General features: G+C 50.1%; 1 protein-coding gene across 1 annotated transcript in view; it reads left to right on the top strand.

The window, feature by feature from the left end:
- Nucleotides 1-5,697: 5,697 nt before the first annotated feature.
- LOC142734918 (heat shock 70 kDa protein 12B-like) overlaps nucleotides 5,698-23,954 on the top strand; it is a gene marked incomplete at its 3' end in the record, with an annotated part of 80,985 nt that continues 62,728 nt past the window's right edge. Inside the window, exon 1 of the mRNA XM_075849586.1 lies at nucleotides 5,698-5,853. The remainder of the gene's footprint in view (nucleotides 5,854-23,954) is intronic.

The raw sequence follows: 23,954 nt of genomic DNA, 5'->3' as shown, positions 1-23,954 counted from the left end.
CTCAGGCCTTCCGTCATCTTCCTGTCTGGCAACGCTGTTTATCAAGCACATCTTTCACCTTCATGGTCTTCCTAAGCATATTGTTCCTGAAAGAGGAGTACAGTTCACATCCAAGTTTTGGAGAGCCTTGTGCAAACTGCTGGAGGTCAAACTAGACTTCTCTTCTGCGTACCATCCCCAATCCAATGGTCAAGTAGAGCGGATAAATCAAATGCTTGAAAGTTTCCCCAGGAATTTTGTGTCTCCCCGACAAAACGACTGGGCAAGTCTACTTCCATGGGCCGAATTTGCCTACATCAACCATACGGGGGAATCTACCCGCTCTTCTCTTTCTGAGGTTCCAGCTGCTAACACGGTCCACCGTGACTTTGTACGGATTTGGCAGAGGGCCAAGGACTCCATCCACAAAGCCGTAGCCAGGTTTAAGAGAGACGCGGATAAAAGACGCAGGATACCGCCGCAGCTCTTTCCTGGGGATAAAGTCTGGCTGTCCACCCGGTACATACGTCTGAAGACTCCTTGTTACAAGCTGGCTCCTCGGTTTCTGGGTCCTTATGAGAGATAACAGCACAAATCAATCCAGTAACTTTCAGCTTTCTCCTTCCCCAGTTTCTGAAAATCTCTAATTCTTTCCACATTTCTCTGCTGAAACCTACAATATTCAACCGATTTTCCCAAAAAGTTCCTGTCCATTCTGCTCCTGCGGCTGATGCCGAGTTTGAGATTAAAGAGACCCTTGATGACAAAAAACACGGGGGAGATTGTGGTACCTGGTGGACTGGAAGGATTATGGTCCTAAGGAGAGATCATAGGAGCCCGTGGAGAATATCAACGCCCCAGCTCTCATCAAGGACCTTGAACGGAGGTTCCCAAGCAAGCCAAAAAAGAGGGGGCGTAAAGGGGGGGTACTGTAATGGCTGCCGCACTGTTCCCCGCTGCTTACACGGCCTCTGCTCCAGTTCCCATACCCACCATTCCCTCATGCTCGTCCCGAGCTCCACGCAAACGATCCGGATGCTCTGCAGGCCCTGGGCATCGTCAGGTAACTGCATCTCTCACCTCCCTCCACGGCCGTCATCCACGACGCACGCGCTGACAAGATCCTAAGACTTCTTATTTAAGGATCCTCGTCCCTCAGATCCTTACTTGTTCTACCAAGTTATCCCTGTGAGCTTCCCTGTACCCAGTTTCCATGTTACCTTGCCTTCTGCCTTTGTCTGGATTTCCCATTGTGACCTCTGCCTGAACTTGTACTATCCTTGCCTGCCACCTGCCTTGACCTATTGCTATCCATACCCGTAACGACGTCTGCTGCCTGTCCTGACTTCTGGCCTATTCATCTGAATGACTCTAAACCTGCTGTGCCAAGCGTTTCCCTGGGTTACAAGCACCATCTCCCAGATGACACAGAGGATCCACGAACAAACCGTTGAGAACCGTTATACAATGACTGCGGCAGGGGAGGCTGGGTCGGATGGATCTGCCCCAGGCAGCGGTTTAGGCACTTGGAACTACACTGGAGAATATCTCCAGAATTCCAGTCCAGAACCGGGGCATGTAGTCAGAGCCAGGGCAGGCCCAGCAGCACGGGGTTGATGGTCTTGGACAGGACAAAAAACGAGATGAGCTCGGAATGAAGAGTTGCCACTTTAAGGCTCGAGCGCGCACTCTAGTGGTCACTGCAGGACAGGACGGTCGGATGTACTGACATCTCTGGGGAGGAAGACGTCTGCAGGATGATAGGAGTCTGCGGTCTGCGACCGCGGACTTTACAGTGACTTATCACAGAGAACATGAGGTCATACATTTCTGTCAGTAAAGCTTTACGTAGAATGATGTCACTTTTGATAATTGTGGGCCATAGAGTACTGTACATTCTCGCAGTCCTGGCACTGATGTAATGGAGCTCAGTATGTATTTGGGGCCTGTTTGCGCTCCTCCCTGCTCTGTGTGTAGGAAACCCCACATCAGCTGCAAGTCATTTCAGAGGAGATTTTTGGCAGATTATGTAATTATTTGGTCGGTAGCTCCGGAGCCAGAAAACACGTAATGTGAATCCCAACTACACAATGCGGCTGTGCAGGAACAGCAGAGTCTGGAGCCTCCACATACACCTGAAGAGTAGGACCATACCTCAGAATAGGGTAACAAGGAGATGGAGACTTAAAGGACCTATACAATACAGCAAATGTACACCCCCTTCCCCAAAAAAACAGTCTGTAGTTCTTTCCCCATATAATCATTACAACCCCCAACATGCGGCGATCAGAAAGAGGTAGAACTGCAGGGTTCTCACACCAGACAGAGGCTTTTTACTGCAGTGTGGATTCCCTCAGATAAGGACTGAAAGGAACTTTCCAGAAAAACTGATTCATTTTGTTACGTTTAGTGCAGAGCCTGGGGGCGGAGCATGACACAGGGACTCAAAGAACACCAACTGGAAATCCCTGTGTCATGCTCCGCCCACTCAGGTTCTGCACTAGACATTACAGAAGACATCACTTCAATACAGAAGTGCACGGAGCCTGCAAGACTGCAAACCAGAGGAAACAGCGAGGAAGTCTGAGATGAAAGAAGAGGAAGAGCAGAGGAAGCAGCTGCAGGAAGTAAGGACCCACTATATATAGTAACAGAGGTAGCAGAGACGTCTAGTGTTGTTACATAGGACTGCAGGTAGCATCTACTGCATTATCTGTACTCATAGAGTTATCACTGTGTTATCTGTGGTGTTACACAGGACTGCAGGTAACATCTACTACATTATCTGTACTCAGAGAGTTATCACTGTGTTATATGTGGTGTTACATAGGACTGCAGGTAACATATACTACATTATCTGTACTCAGAGAGTTATCACTGTGTTATCTGTGGTGTTACATAGGACTGCAGGTAACATATACTACATTATCTGTACTCAGGGAGTTATCACTGTGTTATCTGTGGTGTTACATAGGACTGCAGGTAACATCTACTACATTATCTGTACTCAGAGATTTATCACTGTGTTATCTGTGGTGTTACATAGGACTGCAGGTAACATCTACTACATTATCTGTACTCAGGGAGTTATCACTGTGTTATCTGTGGTGTTACATAGGACTGCAGGTAACATATACTACATTATCTGTACTCAGAGAGTTATCACTGTGTTATCTGGGGTGTTACATAGGATTGCAGGTAACACTACTACATTATCTGTACTCAGAGAATTATCACTGTGTTATCTGTGGTATTACATAGGACTGCGGGTAACATCTACTACATTATCTGTACTCAGGGAGTTATCACTGTGTTATCCGTGGTGTTACATAGGACTGCAGGTAACACTACTACATTATCTGTACTCAGAGAGTTATCACTGTGTTATCTGTGGTGTAACATAGGACTGCAGGTAACACTACTACATTATCTGTAATCAGAGAGTTATCACTGTGTTATCTGTGATGTTACATGGGACTGCAGGTAACATCTACTACATGTTATCACTGTGTTATCTGTGGTGTTACATAGGACTGCAGGTAACATCTACTACATGTTATCACTGTGTTATCTGTGGTGTTACATAGGACTGCGGGTAACACTACTACATTATCTGTAGTCAGAGAGTTATCACTGTGTGTTATCTGTGGTGTTACATAGGACTGCAGGTAACATCTACTACATTATCTGTACTCAGAGAGTTATCACTGTGTGTTATCTGTGTTGTTACATAGGACTGCAGGTAACATATACTACATTATCTGTACTCAAAGAGTTATCACTGTGTTATCTGTGGTGTTACATAGGATTGCAGGTAACACTACTACATTATCTGTACTCAGAGAGTTATCACTGTGTTATCTGTGGTGTTACATAGGACTGCAGGTAACATATACTACATTATCTGTACTCAGAGAGTTATCACTGTGTTATCTGTGGTGTTACATAGGACTGCAGGTAACATATACTACATTATCTGTACTCAGAGAGTTATCACTGTGTTATCTGTGGTGTTACATAGGACTGCAGGTAACATATACTACATTATCTGTACTCAGAGAGTTATCACTGTGTTATCTGGGGTGTTACATAGGATTGCAGGTAACACTACTACATTATCTGTACTCAGAGAGTTATCACTGTGTTATCTGTGGTATTACATAGGACTGCGGGTAACATCTACTACATTATCTGTACTCAGAGAGTTATCACTGTGTTATCTGTGGTGTTACATAGGACTGCAGGTAACATATACTACATTATCTGTACTCAGAGAGTTATCACTGTGTTATCTGTGGTGTTACATAGGACTGCAGGTAACACTACTACATTATCTGTACTCAGAGAGTTATCACTGTGTTATCTGTGGTGTTACATAGGACTGCAGGTAACACTACTACATTATCTGTAATCAGAGAGTTATCACTGTGTTATCTGTGATGTTACATGGGACTGCAGGTAACATCTACTACATGTCATCACTGTGTTATCTGTGGTGTTACATAGGACTGCAGGTAAAACTACTACATTATCTGTAGTCAGAGAGTTATCACTGTGTGTTATCTGTGGTGTTACATAGGACTGCAGGTAACATCTACTACATTATCTGTACTCAGGGAGTTATCACTGTGTTATCTGTGGTGTTACATAGGACTGCAGGTAACATCTACTACATTATCTGTACTCAGGGAGTTATCACTGTGTTATCTGTGGTGTTACATAGGACTGCAGGTAACACTACTACATTATCTGTAATCAGAGAGTTATCACTGTGTTATCTGTGATGTTACATGGGACTGCAGGTAACATCTACTACATGTTATCACTGTGTTATCTGTGGTGTTACATAGGACTGCAGGTAACACTACTACATTATCTGTACTTAGAGAGTTATCACTGTGTTATCTGTGGTGTTACATAGGACTGCAGGTAACACCTACTACATTATCTGTACTCAGGGAGTTATCACTGTGTTATATGTGGTGTTACATAGGACTGCAGGTAACACCTACTACATTATCTGTACTCAGAGTTATCACTGTGTTATCTGCGGTGTTACATAGGACTGCAGGTAACACTACTACATTATCTGTACTTAGAGAGTTATCACTGTGTTATCTGTGGTGTTACATAGGACTGCAGGTAACACCTACTACATTATCTGTAGTCAGTTATCACTGTGTAATCTGTGGTGTTACATAGGACTGCAGGTAACATCTACTACATTATCTGTAATCAGAGAGTTATCACTGTGTTATCTGTGGTGTTACATAGGACTGCAGGTGACACTACTACATTATCTGTAATCAGAGAGTTATCACTGTGTTATCTGTGGTGTTACATAGGACTGCAGGTAACATATACTACATTATCTGTATTCAGAGAGTTATCACTGTGTTATCTGTGGTGTTACATAGGACTGCAGGTAACATCTACTACATTATATGTACTTAAAGTTATTACAATGTTCTAACAACGCAATCCTAATAAGCTTCATGACAAACTCTGCTCTGCCACATCAGTCTATGCAATGATAATAAAGAGGATGAAACAATAATAAAGCAGCAGTAAATAGACAGCAGAGTTGTAGCAGCGCTGAGTGTGCGGGGTGTAATATTTCCTCCCTGGAGATCCCTGGTCCAGCCTCCACCTCCTGCATCTGGGACGGCAATTTAAAACCGTGCTGTGTGGGGAGTCACTGCCCAGAGGAAACCAGGATCAGGCAGCAGCCGAGAGGAAAACCAAGAACAACCTTCACTTTAGAGGAGAAGGAAAAGTTTTTCTTTTGAAGCCATTAAACCCGGGATCTACAGGAACCGCGACGACAACTCAAACTCAGCCGCGACCGCCCAGAGAAATTCTCTGCACGCAAAGGTACCTTGAGGATGGGTATACAGATTGCGGCGCACATACGCTGCGGCATGGGAAGAATCGTAGAGCGACCGTGGAGGGGGAGGGGCTGACGATGTTCTTTTAAACAATTACATTGCAGCAAATGACCCGATTTGTGGTGTCAAAGTAATTGTACAAGAATATTCCCACAATTTTACCGGCTATTTATGAATATCGACCACTTTACCAATCTGGTCTAAATCTCAGCCGCGCTGTGATCAGTCCAGGGCAGAAGCGAGACCTGAAGCACTTGGCCACAAAAAGTAAAAAATGTGGAGCTATGCAGTGCGGCTGATAATGTCCCGGTGATGTGGAGCTGTGCAGTGTGGCTGATAATGTCCCGGTGATGTGGAGCTGTGCAGTGTGACTGATAATGTCCCGGTGATGTGGAGCTGTGCAGTGTGACTGATAATGTCCCGGTGATGTGGAGCTGTGCAGTGTGACTGATAATGTCCTGGTGATGTGGAGCTGTGCAGTGTGGGTGATAATGTCCTGGTGATGTGGAGCTGAGCAGTGTGGCTGATAATGTCCTGGTGATGTGGAGCTGTGCAGTGTGACTGATAATGTCCCGGTGATGTGGAGCTGTGCAGTGTGACTGATAATGTCCTGGTGATGTGGAGCTGTGCAGTGTGGGTGATAATGTCCTGGTGATGTGGAGCTGAGCAGTGTGACTGATAATGTCCAGGTGATGTGGAGCTGTGCAGTGCGGCTGATAATGTCCTGGTGATGTGGAGCTGTGCAGTGCGGCTGATAATGTCCTGGTGATGTGGAGTTGTGCAGTGCGGGTGATAATGTCCTGGTGATGTGGAGCTGTGCAGTGTGACTGATAATGTCCTGGTGATGTGGAGCTGTGCAGTGTGGCTGATAATGTCCTGGTGATGTGGAGCTGTGCAGTGCGGCTGATAATGTCCTGGTGATGTGGAGCTGTGCAGTGTGGCTGATAATGTCCTGGACATGTGGAGTTGTGCAGTGCGGGTGATAATGTCCTGGTGATGTGGAGCTGTGCAGTGTGACTGATAATGTCCTGGTGATGTGGAGCTGTGCAGTTCGGCTGATAATGTCCTGGTGATGTGGAGCTGTGCAGTGCGGCTGATAATGTCCTGGTGATGTGGAGCTGTGCAGTGTGGCTGATAATGTCCTGGACATGTGGAGTTGTGCAGTGTGGCTGATAATGTCCTGGTGATGGGGAGCTGTGCAGTGCGGCTGATAATGTCCTGGTGATGTGGAGCTGTGCAGTGCGGGTGATAATGTCCTGGTGATGTGGAGCTGAGCAGTGTGACTGATAATGTCCAGGTGATGTGGAGCTGTGCAGTGCGGCTGATAATGTCCTGGTGATGTGGAGCTGTGCAGTGCGGCTGATAATGTCCTGGTGATGTGGAGTTGTGCAGTGCAGGTGATAATGTCCTGGTGATGTGGAGCTGTGCAGTGTGACTGATAATGTCCTGGTGATGTGGAGCTGAGCAGTGTGGCTGATAATGTCCTGGTGATGTGGAGCTGTGCAGTGCGGCTGATAATGTCCTGGTGATGTGGAGCTGTGCAGTGTGGCTGATAATGTCCTGGACATGTGGAGTTGTGCAGTGCGGGTGATAATGTCCTGGTGATGTGGAGCTGTGCAGTGTGACTGATAATGTCCTGGTGATGTGGAGCTGTGCAGTTCGGCTGATAATGTCCTGGTGATGTGGAGCTGTGCAGTGCGGCTGATAATGTCCTGGTGATGTGGAGCTGTGCAGTGTGGCTGATAATGTCCTGGACATGTGGAGTTGTGCAGTGTGGCTGATAATGTCCTGGTGATGTGGAGCTGTGCAGTGCGACTGATAATGTCCTGGTGATGTGGAGATGTGCAGCGTGACTGATAATGTCCTGGTGATGTGGAGCTGTGCAGTGTGGCTGATAATGTCCTGGTGATGTGGATCTGTGCATTGTGTCGGATAATGTCCTGGTGATGTGGAGCTGTGCAGTGTGACTGATAATGTCCTGGTGATGAGGAGCTGTGCAGTGCGGCTGATAATCACCTGGTGATGTGGAGCTGTGCAGTGTGGCTGATAATCTCCTGGTGATGTGGAGCTGTGCAGTGCGGCTGATAATGTCCTGGTGATGTGGAGCTGTGCAGTGCGGCTGATAATGTCCTGGTGATGTGGAGCTGTGCAGTGCGGCTGATAATGTCCTGGTGATGTGGAGCTGTGCAGTGCAGTTGATAATGTCCTGGTGATGTGGAGCTGTGCAGTGCGGCTGATAATGTCCTGGTGATGTGGAGCTGTGCAGTGCTGCTGATAATGTCCTGGTGATGTGGAGCTGTGCAGTGCAGTTGATAATGTCCTGGTGATGTGGAGCTGTGCAGTGCGGCTGATAATGTCCTGGTGATATGGAGCTGTGCAGTGCGACTGATAATGTCCTGGTGATGTGGAGCCGTGCAGTGTGACTGATAATGTCCTGGTGATGTGGATCTGTGCAGCGCGGCTGATAATCTCCTGGTGATGTGGAGCTGTGCAGTGCGGCTGATAATGTCCTGGTGATGTGGAGCTGTGCAGTGTGGCTGATAATGTCCTGGTGATGGGGAGCTGTGCAGTGCGGCTGATAATGTCCTGGTGATGTGGAGCTGTGCAGTGCGGCTGATAATGTCATGGTGATGTGGAGCTGTGCAGTGCGGCTGATAATGTCCTGGTGATGTGGAGTTGTGCAGTGCGGGTGATAATGTCCTGGTGATGTGGAGCTGTGCAGTGCGACTGATAATGTCCTGGTGATGTGTTGCTGTGCAGTGCGGCTGATAATGTCCTGGTGATGTGGAGCTGTGCAGTGCGGCTGATAATGTCCTGGTGATGTGGAGCTGTGCAGTGTGGCTGATAATGTCCTGGACATGTGGAGTTGTGCAGTGCGGCTGATAATGTCCTGGTGATGTGGAGCTGTGCAGTGCGGCTGATAATGTCCTGGTGATGTGGAGATGTGCAGCGTGGCTGATAATGTCCTGGTGATGTGGAGCTGTGCAGTGTGGCTGATAATGTCCTGGTGATGTAGATCTGTGCATTGTGTCGGATAATGTCCTGGTGATGTGGAGCTGTGCAGTGTGACTGATAATGTCCTGGTGATGTGGAGCTGTGCAGTGCGGCTGATAATCACCTGGTGATGTGGAGCTGTGCAGTGCGGCTGATAATCTCCTGGTGATTTGGAGCTGTGCAGTGCAGCTGATAATGTCCTGGTGATGTGGAGCTGTGCAGTGCGGCTGATAATGTCATGGTGATGTGGAGCTGTGCAGTGCAGTTGATAATGTCCTGGTGATGTGGAGCTGTGCAGTGCGGCTGATAATGTCCTGGTGATATGGAGCTGTGCAGTGCGACTGATAATGTCCTGGTGATGTGGAGCTGTGCAGTGCAAATGATAATGTCCTGGTGATGTGGAACTGTGCAGTGTGGCTGATAATGTCCTGGTGATGTGGAGCTGTGCAGTGCAGTTGATAATGTCCTGGTGATGTGGAGCTGTGCAGTGCGGCTGATAATGTCCTGGTGATATGGAGCTGTGCAGTGCGACTGATAATGTCCTGGTGAAGTGGAGCTGTGCAGTGCGACTGATAATGTCCTGGTGATGTGGATCTGTGCAGTGCGGCTGATAATCTCCTGGTGATGTGGAGCTGTGCAGTGCGGCTGATAATGTCCTGGTGATGTGGAGCTGTGCAGTGCGGCTGATAATGTCCTGGTGATGGGGAGCTGTGCAGTGCGGCTGATAATGTCCTGGTGATGTGGAGCTGTGCAGTGCGGGTGATAATGTCCTGGTGATGTGGAGCTGTGCAGTGCGACTGATAATGTCCTGGTGATGTGGAGCTGTGCAGTGCGGCTGATAATGTCATGGTGATGTGGAGCTGTGCAGTGCGGCTGATAATGTCCTGGTGATGTGGAGTTGTGCAGTGCGGGTGATAATGTCCTGGTGATGTGGAGCTGTGCAGTGCGACTGATAATGTCCTGGTGATGTGTTGCTGTGCAGTGCGGCTGATAATGTCCTGGTGATGTGGAGCTGTGCAGTGCGGCTGATAATGTCCTGGTGATGTGGAGCTGTGCAGTGCGGCTGATAATGTCCTGGTGATGTGGAGCTGTGCAGTGTGGCTGATAATGTCCTGGACATGTGGAGTTGTGCAGTGTGGCTGATAATGTCCTGGTGATGTGGAGCTGTGCAGTGCGGCTGATAATGTCCTGGTGATGTGGAGATGTGCAGCGTGGCTGATAATGTCCTGGTGATGTGGAGCTGTGCAGTGTGGCTGATAATGTCCTGGTGATGTAGATCTGTGCATTGTGTCGGATAATGTCCTGGTGATGTGGAGCTGTGCAGTGTGACTGATAATGTCCTGGTGATGTGGAGCTGTGCAGTGCGGCTGATAATCACCTGGTGATGTGGAGCTGTGCAGTGCGGCTGATAATCTCCTGGTGATTTGGAGCTGTGCAGTGCAGCTGATAATGTCCTGGTGATGTGGAGCTGTGCAGTGCGGCTGATAATGTCATGGTGATGTGGAGCTGTGCAGTGCAGTTGATAATGTCCTGGTGATGTGGAGCTGTGCAGTGCGGCTGATAATGTCCTGGTGATATGGAGCTGTGCAGTGCGACTGATAATGTCCTGGTGATGTGGAGCTGTGCAGTGCAAATGATAATGTCCTGGTGATGTGGAACTGTGCAGTGTGGCTGATAATGTCCTGGTGATGTGGAGTTGTGCCGTGTGGCTGATAATGTCCCGGTGATGTGGAGCTGTGCAGTACGGGTGATAATGTCCTGGTGATGTGGAGCTGTGCAGCGCGGCTGATAATGTCCTGGTGATGTGGAGATGTGCAGCGTGGCTGATAATGTCCTGGTGATGTGGAGCTGTGCAGTGTGGCTGATAATGTCCTGGTGATGTAGATCTGTGCATTGTGTCGGATAATGTCCTGGTGATGTGGAGCTGTGCAGTGTGGCTGATAATGTCCTGGTGATGTAGATCTGTGCATTGTGTCGGATAATGTCCTGGTGATGTGGAGCTGTGCAGTGTGACTGATAATGTCCTGGTGATGTGGAGCTGTGCAGTGCGGCTGATAATCACCTGGTGATGTGGAGCTGTGCAGTGCGGCTGATAATCTCCTGGTTATTTGGAGCTGTGCAGTGCAGCTGATAATGTCCTGGTGATGTGGAGCTGTGCAGTGCGGCTGATAATGTCATGGTGATGTGGAGCTGTGCAGTGCAGTTGATAATGTCCTGGTGATGTGGAGCTGTGCAGTGCGGCTGATAATGTCCTGGTGATATGGAGCTGTGCAGTGCGACTGATAATGTCCTGGTGATGTGGAGCTGTGCAGTGCAAATGATAATGTCCTGGTGATGTGGAACTGTGCAGTGTGGCTGATAATGTCCTGGTGATGTGGAGTTGTGCCGTGTGGCTGATAATGTCCCGGTGATGTGGAGCTGTGCAGTACGGGTGATAATGTCCTGGTGATGTGGAGCTGTGCAGTGCGGCTGATAATGTCCTGGTGATGTGGAGATGTGCAGCGTGGCTGATAATGTCCTGGTGATGTGGAGCTGTGCAGTGTGGCTGATAATGTCCTGGTGATGTAGATCTGTGCATTGTGTCGGATAATGTCCTGGTGATGTGGAGCTGTGCAGTGCAAATGATAATGTCCTGGTGATGTGGAGCTGTGCAGTGTGGGTGATAATGTCCTGGTGATGTGGAGCTGTGCAGTGCGGCTGATAATGTCCTGGTGATGTGGAGATGTGCAGCGTGGCTGATAATGTCCTGGTGATGTGGAGCTGTGCAGTGTGGCTGATAATGTCCTGGTGATGTAGATCTGTGCATTGTGTCGGATAATGTCCTGGTGATGTGGAGCTGTGCAGTGCAAATGATAATGTCCTGGTGATGTGGAGCTGTGAAGTGTGGGTGATAATGTCCTGGTGATGTGGAGCTGTGCAGTGCGGCTGATAATCTCCTGGTGATTTGGAGCTGTGCAGTGCAGCTGATAATGTCCTGGTGATGTGGAGCTGTGCAGTGCGGCTGATAATGTCATGGTGATGTGGAGCTGTGCAGTGCGGCTGATAATGTCCTGGTGATATGGAGCTGTGCAGTGCGACTGATAATGTCCTGGTGATGTGGAGCTGTGCAGTGCAAATGATAATGTCCTGGTGATGTGGAGCTGTGCAGTGTGGGTGATAATGTCCTGGTGATGTGGAGCTGTGCAGTGCGGCTGATAATGTCCTGGTGATATGGAGCTGTGCAGTGCGACTGATAATGTCCTGGTGATGTGGAGCTGTGCAGTGCAAATGATAATGTCCTGGTGATGTGGAGTTGTGCCGTGTGGCTGATAATGTCCCGGTGATGTGGAGCTGTGCAGTACGGGTGATAATGTCCTGGTGATGTGGAGTTGTGCAGTGTGACTGATAATGTCTTGGTGATGTGGAGCTGTGCAGTGCGGCTGATAATGTCCTGGTGATGTGGAGCTGTGCAGTGCTGCTGATAATGTCCTGGTGATGTGGAGATGTGCAGTGCTGCTGATAATGTCCTGGTGATGTAGATCTGTGCATTGTGTCGGATAATGTCCTGGTGATGTGGAGCTGTGCAGTGTGACTGATAATGTCCTGGTGATGTGGAGATGTGCAGCGTGGCTGATAATGTCCTGGTGATGTGGAGCTGTGCAGTGTGGCTGATAATGTCCTGGTGATGTAGATCTGTGCATTGTGTCGGATAATGTCCTGGTGATGTGGAGCTGTGCAGTGTGACTGATAATGTCCTGGTGATGTGGAGCTGTGCAGTGCGGCTGATAATCACCTGGTGATGTGGAGCTGTGCAGTGCGGCTGATAATCTCCTGGTGATTTGGAGATGTGCAGTGCAGCTGATAATGTCATGGTGATGTGGAGCTGTGCAGTGCGGCTGATAATGTCCTGGTGATATGGAGCTGTGCAGTGCGACTGATAATGTCCTGGTGATGTGGAGCTGTGCAGTGCAAATGATAATGGCCTGGTGATGTGGAACTGTGCAGTGTGGCTGATAATGTCCTGGTGATGTGGAGTTGTGCCGTGTGGCTGATAATGTCCCGGTGATGTGGAGCTGTGCAGTATGGGTGATAATGTCCTGGTGATGTGGAGCTGTGCAGTGCGGCTGATAATCACCTGGTGATGTGGAGCTGTGCAGTGCGGCTGATAATCTCCTGGTGATTTGGAGCTGTGCAGTGCAGCTGATAATGTCCTGGTGATGTGGAGCTGTGCAGTGCGGCTGATAATGTCATAGTGATGTGGAGCTGTGCAGTGCAGTTGATAATGTCCTGGTGATGTGGAGCTGTGCAGTGCGACTGATAATGTCCTGGTGATGTGGAGCTGTGCAGTGCAAATGATAATGGCCTGGTGATGTGGAACTGTGCAGTGTGGCTGATAATTTCCTGGTGATGTGGAGTTGTGCCGTGTGGCTGATAATGTCCCGGTGATGTGGAGCTGTGCAGTACGGGTGATAATGTCCTGGTGATGTGGAGTTGTGCAGTGTGACTGATAATGTCCTGGTGATGTGGAGCTGTGCAGTGCGGCTGATAATGTCTTGGTGATGTGGAGCTGTGCAGTGTGACAGATAATGTCCTGGTGATGTGGAGCTGTGCAGTGTGGGTGATAATGTCCTGGTGATGTGGAGCTGTGCAGTGTGACTGATAATGTCCTGGTGATGTAGAGCTGTGCAGTGTGACTGATAATGTCTTGGTGATGTGGAGCTGTGCAGTGCGGCTGATAATGTGCTGGCGATGTGGAGCTGTGCAGTATGGGTGATAATGTCCTGGTGATATGGAGTTGTTCAGTGTGACTGATAATGTCCTGGTGATGTGGAGCTGTGCAGTGCGGCTGATAATGTCTTGGTGATGTGGAGCTGTGCAGTGTTACAGATAATGTCCTGGTGATGTGGAGCTGTGCAGTGTGGCTGATAATGTCCTGGTGATGTGGAGCTGTGCAGTGCGGCTTATAATGTCCTGGTGATGTGGAGTTGTGCAGTGTGGGTGATAATGTCCTGGTGATGTAGAGCTGTGCAGTGCAGCTGATAATGTCCTGGTGATGTGGAGCTGTGCAGTGTGACTGATAATGTCCTGGTGATGTGGAGCCGTGCAGTGCGGCTTATAATGTCCTGGTGATGTGGAGTTGTGCAGTGTGGGTGATAATGTCCTGGTGATGTGGAGCTGTGCAGTGTGGCTGATAATGTCCCGGTGATGTGGAGCTGTGCAGTGTGGCTGATAATGTCCTGGTGATGAGGAGTTGTGCAGTGTGGCTGATAATGTCCTGGTGATGTGGAGCTGTGCAGTGCAGTTGATAATGTCCTGGTGATGTGGAACTGTGCACTGCGGCTGATAATGTCCTGGTGATGTGGAGCTGTACAGTGTGGCTGATAATGTCCTTATGATGTGGAGCTGTGCAGTGTGACTGATAATGTCCTGGTGATATGGAGCTGTGCAGTGCGGCTGATAATCTCGTGGTGATGTGGAGCTGTGCAGTGCGGCTGATAATGTCCTGGTGATGTGGAGCTGTGCAGTGCGGGTGATAATGTCCTGGTGATGTGGAGCTGTGCAGTGTAACTGATAATGTCCTGGTGATATGGAGCTGTGCAGTGCGGCTGATAATGTCCTGGTGATGTGGAGCTGTGCAGTGCGGCTGATAATGTCCTGGTGATGTGGAGTTGTGCAGTGTGGCTGATAATGTCGTGGACATGTGGAGTTGTGCAGTGTGGCTGATAATGTCCTGGTGATGTGGAGCTGTGCAGTGCGGCTGATAATGTCCTGGTGATGTGGAGATGTGCAGCGTGGCTGATAATGGCCTGGTGATGTGGAGCTGTGCAGTGTGGCTGATAATGTCCTGGTGATGTGGATCTGTGCATTGTGTCGGATAATGTCCTGGTGATGTGGAGCTATGCAGTGTGACTGATAATGTCCTGGTGATGTGGAGCTGTGCAGTGCGGCTGATAATCACCTGGTGATGTGGAGCTGTGCAGTGCGGCTGATAATCTCCTGGTGATGTGGAGCTGTGCAGTGCGGCTGATAATGTCCTTGTGATGTGGAGCTGTGCAGTGCGGCTGATAATGTCCTGGTGATGTGAAGCTGTGCAGTGCAGTTGATAATGTCCTGGTAAAGTGGAGCTGTGCAGTGCGGCTGATAATGGTCTGGTGATACGGAGCTGTGCACTGCGACTGATAATGTCCTGGTGATGTGGAGCTGTGCAGTGCAAATGATAATGTCCTGGTGATGTGGAACTGTGCAGTGTGGCTGATAATGCCCTGGTGATGTGGAGTTGTGCAGTGTGGCTGATAATGTCCCGGTGATGTGGAGCTGTGCAGTACGGGTGATAATGTCCTGGTGATGTGGAGTTGTGCAGTGTGACTGATAATGTCCTGGTGATGTGGAGCTGTGCAGTGCGGCTGATAATGTCTTGGTGATGCGGAGCTGTGCAGTGTGACAGATAATGTCCTGGTGATGTGGAGCTGTGCAGTGTGGCTGATAATGTCTCGGTGATGTGGAGCTGTGGAGTGCGGCTTATAATGTCCTGGTGATGTAGAGCTGTGCAGTGTGGCTGATAATGTCCTGGTGATGTGGAGCTGTGCAGTGTGACTGATAATGTCCTGGCCATGTGGAGCCGTGCAGTGCAGCTTATAATGTCCTGGTGATGTGGAGTTGTGCAGTGTGGGTGATAATGTCCTGGTAATGTGGAGCTGTGCAGTGTGGCTGATAATGTCCCGGTGATGTGGAGCTGTGCAGTGTGGCTGATAATGTCCTGGTGATGAGGAGTTGTGCAGTGTGGCTGATAATGTCCTGGTGATGTGGAGCTGTGCAGTGCAGTTGATAATGTCCTGGTGATGTGGAGCTGTGCACTGCGGCTGATAATGTCCTGGTGATGTGGAGCTGTGCAGTGTGGCTGATAATGTCCTTGTGATGTGGAGCTGTGCAGTGTGACTGATAATGTCCTGGTGATGTGGATCTGTGCAGTGCGGCTGATAATCTCCTGGTGATGTGGAGCTTTGCAGTGCGGCTGATAATGTCCTGGTGATGTGGAGCTGTGCAGTGCGGGTGATAATGTCCTGGTGATGTGGAGCTGTGCAGTGTGACTGATAATGTCCTGGTGATGTGGAGCTGTGCATTGTGTCGGATAATGTCCTGGTGATGTGGAGCTGTGCAGTGTGACTGATAATGTCCTGGTGATGTGGAGCTGTGCAGTGCGGCTGATAATCACCTGGTGATGTGGAGCTGTGCAGTGCGGCTGATAATCACCTGGTGATGTGGAGCTGTGCAGTGCGGCTGATAATCTCCTGGTGATGTGGAGCTGTGCAGTGCGGCTGATAATGTCCTGGTGATGTGGAGCTGTGCAGTGCGGCTGATAATGTCCTGGTGATGTGGAGCTGTGCAGTGCAGTTGATAATGTCCTGGTGATGTGGAGCTGTGCAGTGTGACTGATAATGTCCTGGTGATGTGGAACTGTGCAGTGTGGCTGATAATGTCCTGGTGATGTGGAGTTGTGCAGTGTGGCTGATAATGGCCCGGTGATGTGGAGCTGTGCAGTATGGGTGATAATGTCCTGGTGATGTGGAGCTTTGCAGTGCGGCTGATAATGTCCTGGTGATGTGGAGCTGTGCAGTGCGGGTGATAATGTCCTGGTGATGTGGAGCTGTGCAGTGTGACTGATAATGTCCTGGTGATGTGGAGCTGTGCAGTGCGGCTGATAATGCCCTGGTGATGTGGAGTTGTGCAGTGTGGCTGATAATGTCCTGGACATGTGGAGTTGTGCAGTGTGGCTGATAATCACCTGGTGATGTGGAGCTGTGCAGTGCGGCTGATAATCTCCTGGTGATGTGGAGCTGTGCAGTGCGGCTGATAATGTCCTGGTGATGTGGAGCTCAGTGCGGCTGATAATGTCTTGGTGATGTGGAGCTGTGCAGTGTTACAGATAATGTCCTGGTGATGTGGAGCTGTGCAGTGTGGCTGATAATGTCCTGGTGATGTGGAGCTGTGCAGTGCGGCTTATAATGTCCTGGTGATGTGGAGTTGTGCAGTGTGGGTGATAATGTCCTGGTGATGTAGAGCTGTGCAGTGCAGCTGATAATGTCCTGGTGATGTGGAGCTGTGCAGTGTGACTGATAATGTCCTGGTGATGTGGAGCCGTGCAGTGCGGCTTATAATGTCCTGGTGATGTGGAGTTGTGCAGTGTGGGTGATAATGTCCTGGTGATGTGGAGCTGTGCAGTGTGGCTGATAATGTCCCGGAGATGTGGAGCTGTGCAGTGTGGCTGATAATGTCCTGGTGATGAGGAGTTGTGCAGTGTGGCTGATAATGTCCTGGTGATGTGGAGCTGTGCAGTGCAGTTGATAATGTCCTGGTGATGTGGAACTGTGCACTGCGGCTGATAATGTCCTGGTGATGTGGAGCTGTACAGTGTGGCTGATAATGTCCTTGTGATGTGGAGCTGTGCAGTGTGACTGATAATGTCCTGGTGATATGGAGCTGTGCAGTGCGTCTGATAATCTCGTGGTGATGTGGAGCTGTGCAGTGCGGCTGATAATGTCCTGGTGATGTGGAGCTGTGCAGTGCGGCTGATAATGTCCTGGTGATGTGGAGCTGTGCAGTGCGGGTGATAATGTCCTGGTGATGTGGAGCTGTGCAGTGTAACTGATAATGTCCTGGTGATATGGAGCTGTGCAGTGCGGCTGATAATGTCCTGGTGATGTGGAGCTGTGCAGTGCGGCTGATAATGTCCTGGTGATGTGGAGTTGTGCAGTGTGGCTGATAATGTCGTGGACATGTGGAGTTGTGCAGTGTGGCTGATAATGTCCTGGTGATGTGGAGCTGTGCAGTGCGGCTGATAATGTCCTGGTGATGTGGAGATGTGCAGCGTGGCTGATAATGGCCTGGTGATGTGGAGCTGTGCAGTGTGGCTGATAATGTCCTGGTGATGTGGATCTGTGCATTGTGTCGGATAATGTCCTGGTGATGTGGAGCTATGCAGTGTGACTGATAATGTCCTGGTGATGTGGAGCTGTGCAGTGCGGCTGATAATCACCTGGTGATGTGGAGCTGTGCAGTGCGGCTGATAATCTCCTGGTGATGTGGAGCTGTGCAGTGCGGCTGATAATGTCCTTGTGATGTGGAGCTGTGCAGTGCGGCTGATAATGTCCTGGTGATGTGAAGCTGTGCAGTGCAGTTGATAATGTCCTGGTAAAGTGGAGCTGTGCAGTGCGGCTGATAATGGTCTGGTGATATGGAGCTGTGCACTGCGACTGATAATGTCCTGGTGATGTGGAGCTGTGCAGTGCAAATGATAATGTCCTGGTGATGTGGAACTGTGCAGTGTGGCTGATAATGCCCTGGTGATGTGGAGTTGTGCAGTGTGGCTGATAATGTCCCGGTGATGTGGAGCTGTGCAGTACGGGTGATAATGTCCTGGTGATGTGGAGTTGTGCAGTGTGACTGATAATGTCCTGGTGATGTGGAGCTGTGCAGTGCGGCTGATAATGTCTTGGTGATGCGGAGCTGTGCAGTGTGACAGATAATGTCCTGGTGATGTGGAGCTGTGCAGTGTGGCTGATAATGTCTCGGTGATGTGGAGCTGTGGAGTGCGGCTTATAATGTCCTGGTGATGTAGAGCTGTGCAGTGTGGCTGATAATGTCCTGGTGATGTGGAGCTGTGCAGTGTGACTGATAATGTCCTGGCCATGTGGAGCCGTGCAGTGCAGCTTATAATGTCCTGGTGATGTGGAGTTGTGCAGTGTGGGTGATAATGTCCTGGTAATGTGGAGCTGTGCAGTGTGGCTGATAATGTCCCGGTGATGTGGAGCTGTGCAGTGTGGCTGATAATGTCCTGGTGATGAGGAGTTGTGCAGTGTGGCTGATAATGTCCTGGTGATGTGGAGCTGTGCAGTGCAGTTGATAATGTCCTGGTGATGTGGAGCTGTGCACTGCGGCTGATAATGTCCTGGTGATGTGGAGCTGTGCAGTGTGGCTGATAATGTCCTTGTGATGTGGAGCTGTGCAGTGTGACTGATAATGTCCTGGTGATGTGGATCTGTGCAGTGCGGCTGATAATCTCCTGGTGATGTGGAGCTTTGCAGTGCGGCTGATAATGTCCTGGTGATGTGGAGCTGTGCAGTGCGGGTGATAATGTCCTGGTGATGTGGAGCTGTGCAGTGTGACTGATAATGTCCTGGTGATGTGGAGCTGTGCATTGTGTCGGATAATGTCCTGGTGATGTGGAGCTGTGCAGTGTGACTGATAATGTCCTGGTGATGTGGAGCTGTGCAGTGCGGCTGATAATCACCTGGTGATGTGGAGCTGTGCAGTGCGGCTGATAATCACCTGGTGATGTGGAGCTGTGCAGTGCGGCTGATAATCTCCTGGTGATGTGGAGCTGTGCAGTGCGGCTGATAATGTCCTGGTGATGTGGAGCTGTGCAGTGCGGCTGATAATGTCCTGGTGATGTGGAGCTGTGCAGTGCAGTTGATAATGTCCTGGTGATGTGGAGCTGTGCAGTGCGGCTGATAATGTCCTGGTGATGTGGAGCTGTGCAGTGTGACTGATAATGTCCTGGTGATGTGGAACTGTGCAGTGTGGCTGATAATGTCCTGGTGATGTGGAGTTGTGCAGTGTGGCTGATAATGGCCCGGTGATGTGGAGCTGTGCAGTATGGGTGATAATGTCCTGGTGATGTGGAGCTTTGCAGTGCGGCTGATAATGTCCTGGTGATGTGGAGCTGTGCAGTGCGGGTGATAATGTCCTGGTGATGTGGAGCTGTGCAGTGTGACTGATAATGTCCTGGTGATGTGGAGCTGTGCAGTGCGGCTGATAATGCCCTGGTGATGTGGAGTTGTGCAGTGTGGCTGATAATGTCCTGGACATGTGGAGTTGTGCAGTGTGGCTGATAATCACCTGGTGATGTGGAGCTGTGCAGTGCGGCTGATAATCTCCTGGTGATGTGGAGCTGTGCAGTGCGGCTGATAATGTCCTGGTGATGTGGAGCTGTGCAGTGCGGCTGATAATGTCCTGGTGATGTGGAGCTGTGCAGTGCAGTTGATAATGTCCTGGTGATGTGGAGCTGTGCAGTGCGGCTAATAATGTCCTGGTGATGTGGAGCTGTGCAGTGCGACTGATAATGTCCTGGTGATGTGGAGCTGTGCAGTGCAAATGATAATGTCCTGGTGATGTGGAACTGTGCAGTGTGGCTGATAATGCCCTGGTGATGTGGAGTTGTGCAGTGTGGCTGATAATGCCCTGGTGATGTGGAGCTGTGCAGTGTGGCTGATAATGTCCCGGTGATGTGGAGCTGTGCAGTACGGGTGATAATGTCCTGGTGATGTGGAGCTGTGCAGTGCGGCTGATAATGTCCTGGTGATGTGGAGTTGTGCAGTGTGGCTGATAATGTCCTGGTAATGTGGAGTTGTGCAGTGTGGCTGATAATGTCCTGGTGATGTGGAGATGTGCAGCGTGGCTGATAATGTCCTGGTGATGTGGAGCTGTGCAGTGTGGCTGATAATGTCCTGGTGATGTGGATCTGTGCATTGTGTCGGATAATGTCCTGGTGATGTGGAGCTGTGCAGTGCGACTGATAATGTCCTGGTGATGTGGAGCTGTGCAGTGCGGCTGATAATCACCTGGTGATGTGGAGCTGTGCAGTGCGGCTGATAATTTCCTGGTGATGTGGAGCTGTGCAGTGCGGCTGATAATGTCCTGGTGATGTGGAGCTGTGCAGTGCGGCTGATAATGTCCTGGTGATGTGGAGCTGTGCAGTGCAGTTGATAATGTCCTTGTGATGTGGAGCTGTGCAGTGCGGCTGATAATGTCCGGTGATGTGGAGCTGTGCAGTGTGACTGATAATGTCCTGGTGATGTGGAGCTGTGCAGTGTGACTGATAATGTCCTGGTGATGTGGAACTGTGCAGTGTGGCTGATAATGTCCTGGTGATGTGGAGTTGTGCAGTGTGGCTGATAATGGCCCGGTGATGTGGAGCTGTGCAGTATGGGTGATAATGTCCTGGTGATGTGGAGCTGTGCAATGCGGCTGATAATGTCCTGGTGATGTGGAGCTGTGCAGTGCAGCTGATAATGTCCTGGTGATGTGGAGCTGTGCAGTGCGGCTGATAATGTCCTGGTGATGTGGAGCTGTGCAGTGCAGTTGATAATGTCCTGGTGATGTGGAGCTGTGCAGTGCGGCTAATAATGTCCTGGTGATGTGGAGCTGTGCAGTGCAACTGATAATGTCCTGGTGATGTGGAGCTGTGCAGTGCAAATGATAATGTCCTGGTGATGTGGAACTGTGCAGTGTGGCTGATAATGCCCTGGTGATGTGGAGTTGTGCAGTGTGGCTGATAATGCCCTGGTGATGTGGAGTTGTGCAGTGTGGCTGATAATGTCCCGGTGATGTGGAGCTGTGCAGTACGGGTGATAATGTTCTGGTGATGTGGAGCTGTGCAGTGCGGCTGATAATGTCCTGGTGATGTGGAGTTGTGCAGTGTGGCTGATAATGTCCTGGTAATGTGGAGCTGTGCAGTGTGGCTGATAATGTCCTGGTGATGTGGAGATGTGCAGCGTGGCTGATAATGTCCTGGTGATGTGGAGCTGTGCAGTGTGGCTGATAATGTCCTGGTGATGTGGATCTGTGCATTGTGTCGGATAATGTCCTGGTGATGTGGAGCTGTGCAGTGTGACTGATAATGTCCTGGTGATGTGGAGCTGTGCAGTGCGGCTGATAATCACCTGGTGATGTGGAGCTGTGCAGTGCGGCTGATAATCTCCTGGTGATGTGGAGCTGTGCAGTGCGGCTGATAATGTCCTGGTGATGTGGAGCTGTGCAGTGCGGCTGATAATGTCCTGGTGATGTGGAGCTGTGCAGTGCAGTTGATAATGTCCTGGTGATGTGGAGCTGTGCAGTGCGGCTGATAATGTCCTGGTGATGTGGAGCTGTGCAGTGTGACTGATAATGTCCTGGTGATGTGGAGCTGTGCAGTGTGACTGATAATGTCCTGGTGATGTGGAACTGTGCAGTGTGGCTGATAATGTCCTGGTGATGTGGAGTTGTGCAGTGTGGCTGATAATGGCCCGGTGATGTGGAGCTGTGCAGTATGGGTGATAATGTCCTGGTGATGTGGAGCTGTGCAATGCGGCTGATAATGTCCTGGTGATGTGGAGCTGTGCAGTGCAGCTGATAATGTCCTGGTGATGTGGAGCTGTGCAGTGCGGCTGATAATGTCCTGGTGATGTGGAGCTGTGCAGTGTGACGGATAATGTCCTGGTGATGTGGAGCTGTGCAGTGTGGCTGATAATGTCCTGGTGATGTGGAGATGTGCAGTGCGGCTTATAATGTCCTGGTGATGTGGAGTTGTGCAGTGTGGGTGATAATGTCCTGGTGATGTAGAGCTGTGCAATGCGTCTGCAAATGTCCTGGTGATGTGGAGCTGTGCAGTGTGACTGATAATTTACTGGTGATGTGGAGCTGTGCAGTGCGGCTGATAATGTCCTGGTGATGTGGAGCCGTGCAGTGTGGCTTATAATGTCCTGGTGATGTGGAGTTTTGCAGTGTGGGTGATAATGTCCTGGTGATGTGGAGCTGTGCAGTGTGGCTGATAATGTCCCGATGATGTGGAGCTGTGCAGTGTGGCTGATAATGTCCTGGTGATGTGGAGTTGTGCAGTGTGGCTGATAATGTCCTGGTGATGTGGAGTTGTGCAGTGTGACTGATAATGTCCTGGTGATGTGGAGCTGTGCAGTGCGGCTGATAATGTCCTGGTGATGTGGAGATGTGCAGTGTGGCTGATAATCTCCTGGTGATGTGGAGCTCTGCAGTGTGGGTGATAATGTCCTGGTGATGTGGAGCTGTGCAGTGTGACTGATAATGTCCCGGTGATGTGGAGCTGTGCAGTGTGGCTGATAATGTCCTGGTGATGTGGATCTGTGCATTGTGTCGGATAATGTCCTGGTGATGTGGAGCTGTGCAGTGTGACTGATAATGTCCTGGTGATGTGAAGCTGTGCAGTGCTGCTGATAATCTCCTGGTGATGTGGAGCTGTGCAGTGCGGCTGATAATCTCCTGGTGATGTGGAGCTGTGCAGTGCGGCTGATAATCTCCTGGTGATGTGGAGCTGTGCAGTGCGGCTGATAATGTCCTGGTGATGTGGAGCTGTGCAGTGCGGCTGATAATGTCCTGGTGATGTGGAGCTGTGCAGTGCGGTTGATAATGTCCTGGTGATGTGGAGCTGTGCAGTGCGGCTGATAATGTCCTGGTGATGTGGAGCTGTGCAGTGCGGCTGATAATGTCCTGGTGATGTGGAGCTGTGCAGTGCGGCTGATAATCTCCTGGTGATGTGGAGCTGTGCAGTGCGGCTGATAATGTCCTGGTGATGTGGAGCTGTGCAGTGCGGCTGATAATGTCCTGGTGATGTGGAGCTGTGCAGTGCAGTTAATAATGTCCTGGTGATGTGGAGCTGTGCAGTGCGGCTGATAATGTCCTGGTGATGTGGAGCTGTGCAGTGTGACTGATAATGTCCTGGTGATGTGGAGCTGTGCAGTGAGACTGTTAATGTCCTAGTGATGTGGAACTGTGCAGTGTGGCTGATAATGTCCTGGTGATGTGGAGTTGTGCAGTGTGGCTGATAATGTCCCGGTGATGTGGAGCTGTGCAGTATGGGTGATAATGTCCTGGTGATGTGGAGCTGTGCAATGCGGCTGATAATGTCCTGGTGATGTGGAGCTATGCAGTGTGACGGATAATGTCCTGGTGATGTGGAGCTGTGCAGTGTGGCTGATAATGTCCTGGTGATGTGGAGATGTGCAGTGCGGCTTATAAGGTCCTGGTGATGTGGAGTTGTGCAGTGTGGGTGATAATGTCCTGGTGATGTAGAGCTGTGCAGTGCGTCTGCAAATGTCCTGGTGATGTGGAGCTGTGCAGTGCGACTGATAATGTCCTGGTGATGTGGAGCTGTGCAGTGCGGCTGATAATCTCCTGGTGATGTGGAGCTGTGCAGTGCGGCTGATAATGTCCTGGTGATGTGGAGCTGTGCAGTGTGGGTGATAATGTCCTTGTGATGTGGAGCTGTGCAGTGCGACTGATAATGTCCCGGTGATGTGGAGCTGTGCAGTGTGGGTGATAATGTCC

This window comes from Rhinoderma darwinii, unplaced genomic scaffold (genome assembly GCF_050947455.1).
Source record: "Rhinoderma darwinii isolate aRhiDar2 unplaced genomic scaffold, aRhiDar2.hap1 Scaffold_988, whole genome shotgun sequence".
NCBI classification, from domain to species: Eukaryota; Metazoa; Chordata; class Amphibia; order Anura; family Rhinodermatidae; genus Rhinoderma; species Rhinoderma darwinii.
Note: the sequence above shows the minus strand (reverse complement) of the source record. Positions and strands in the feature narration are given on the sequence as shown.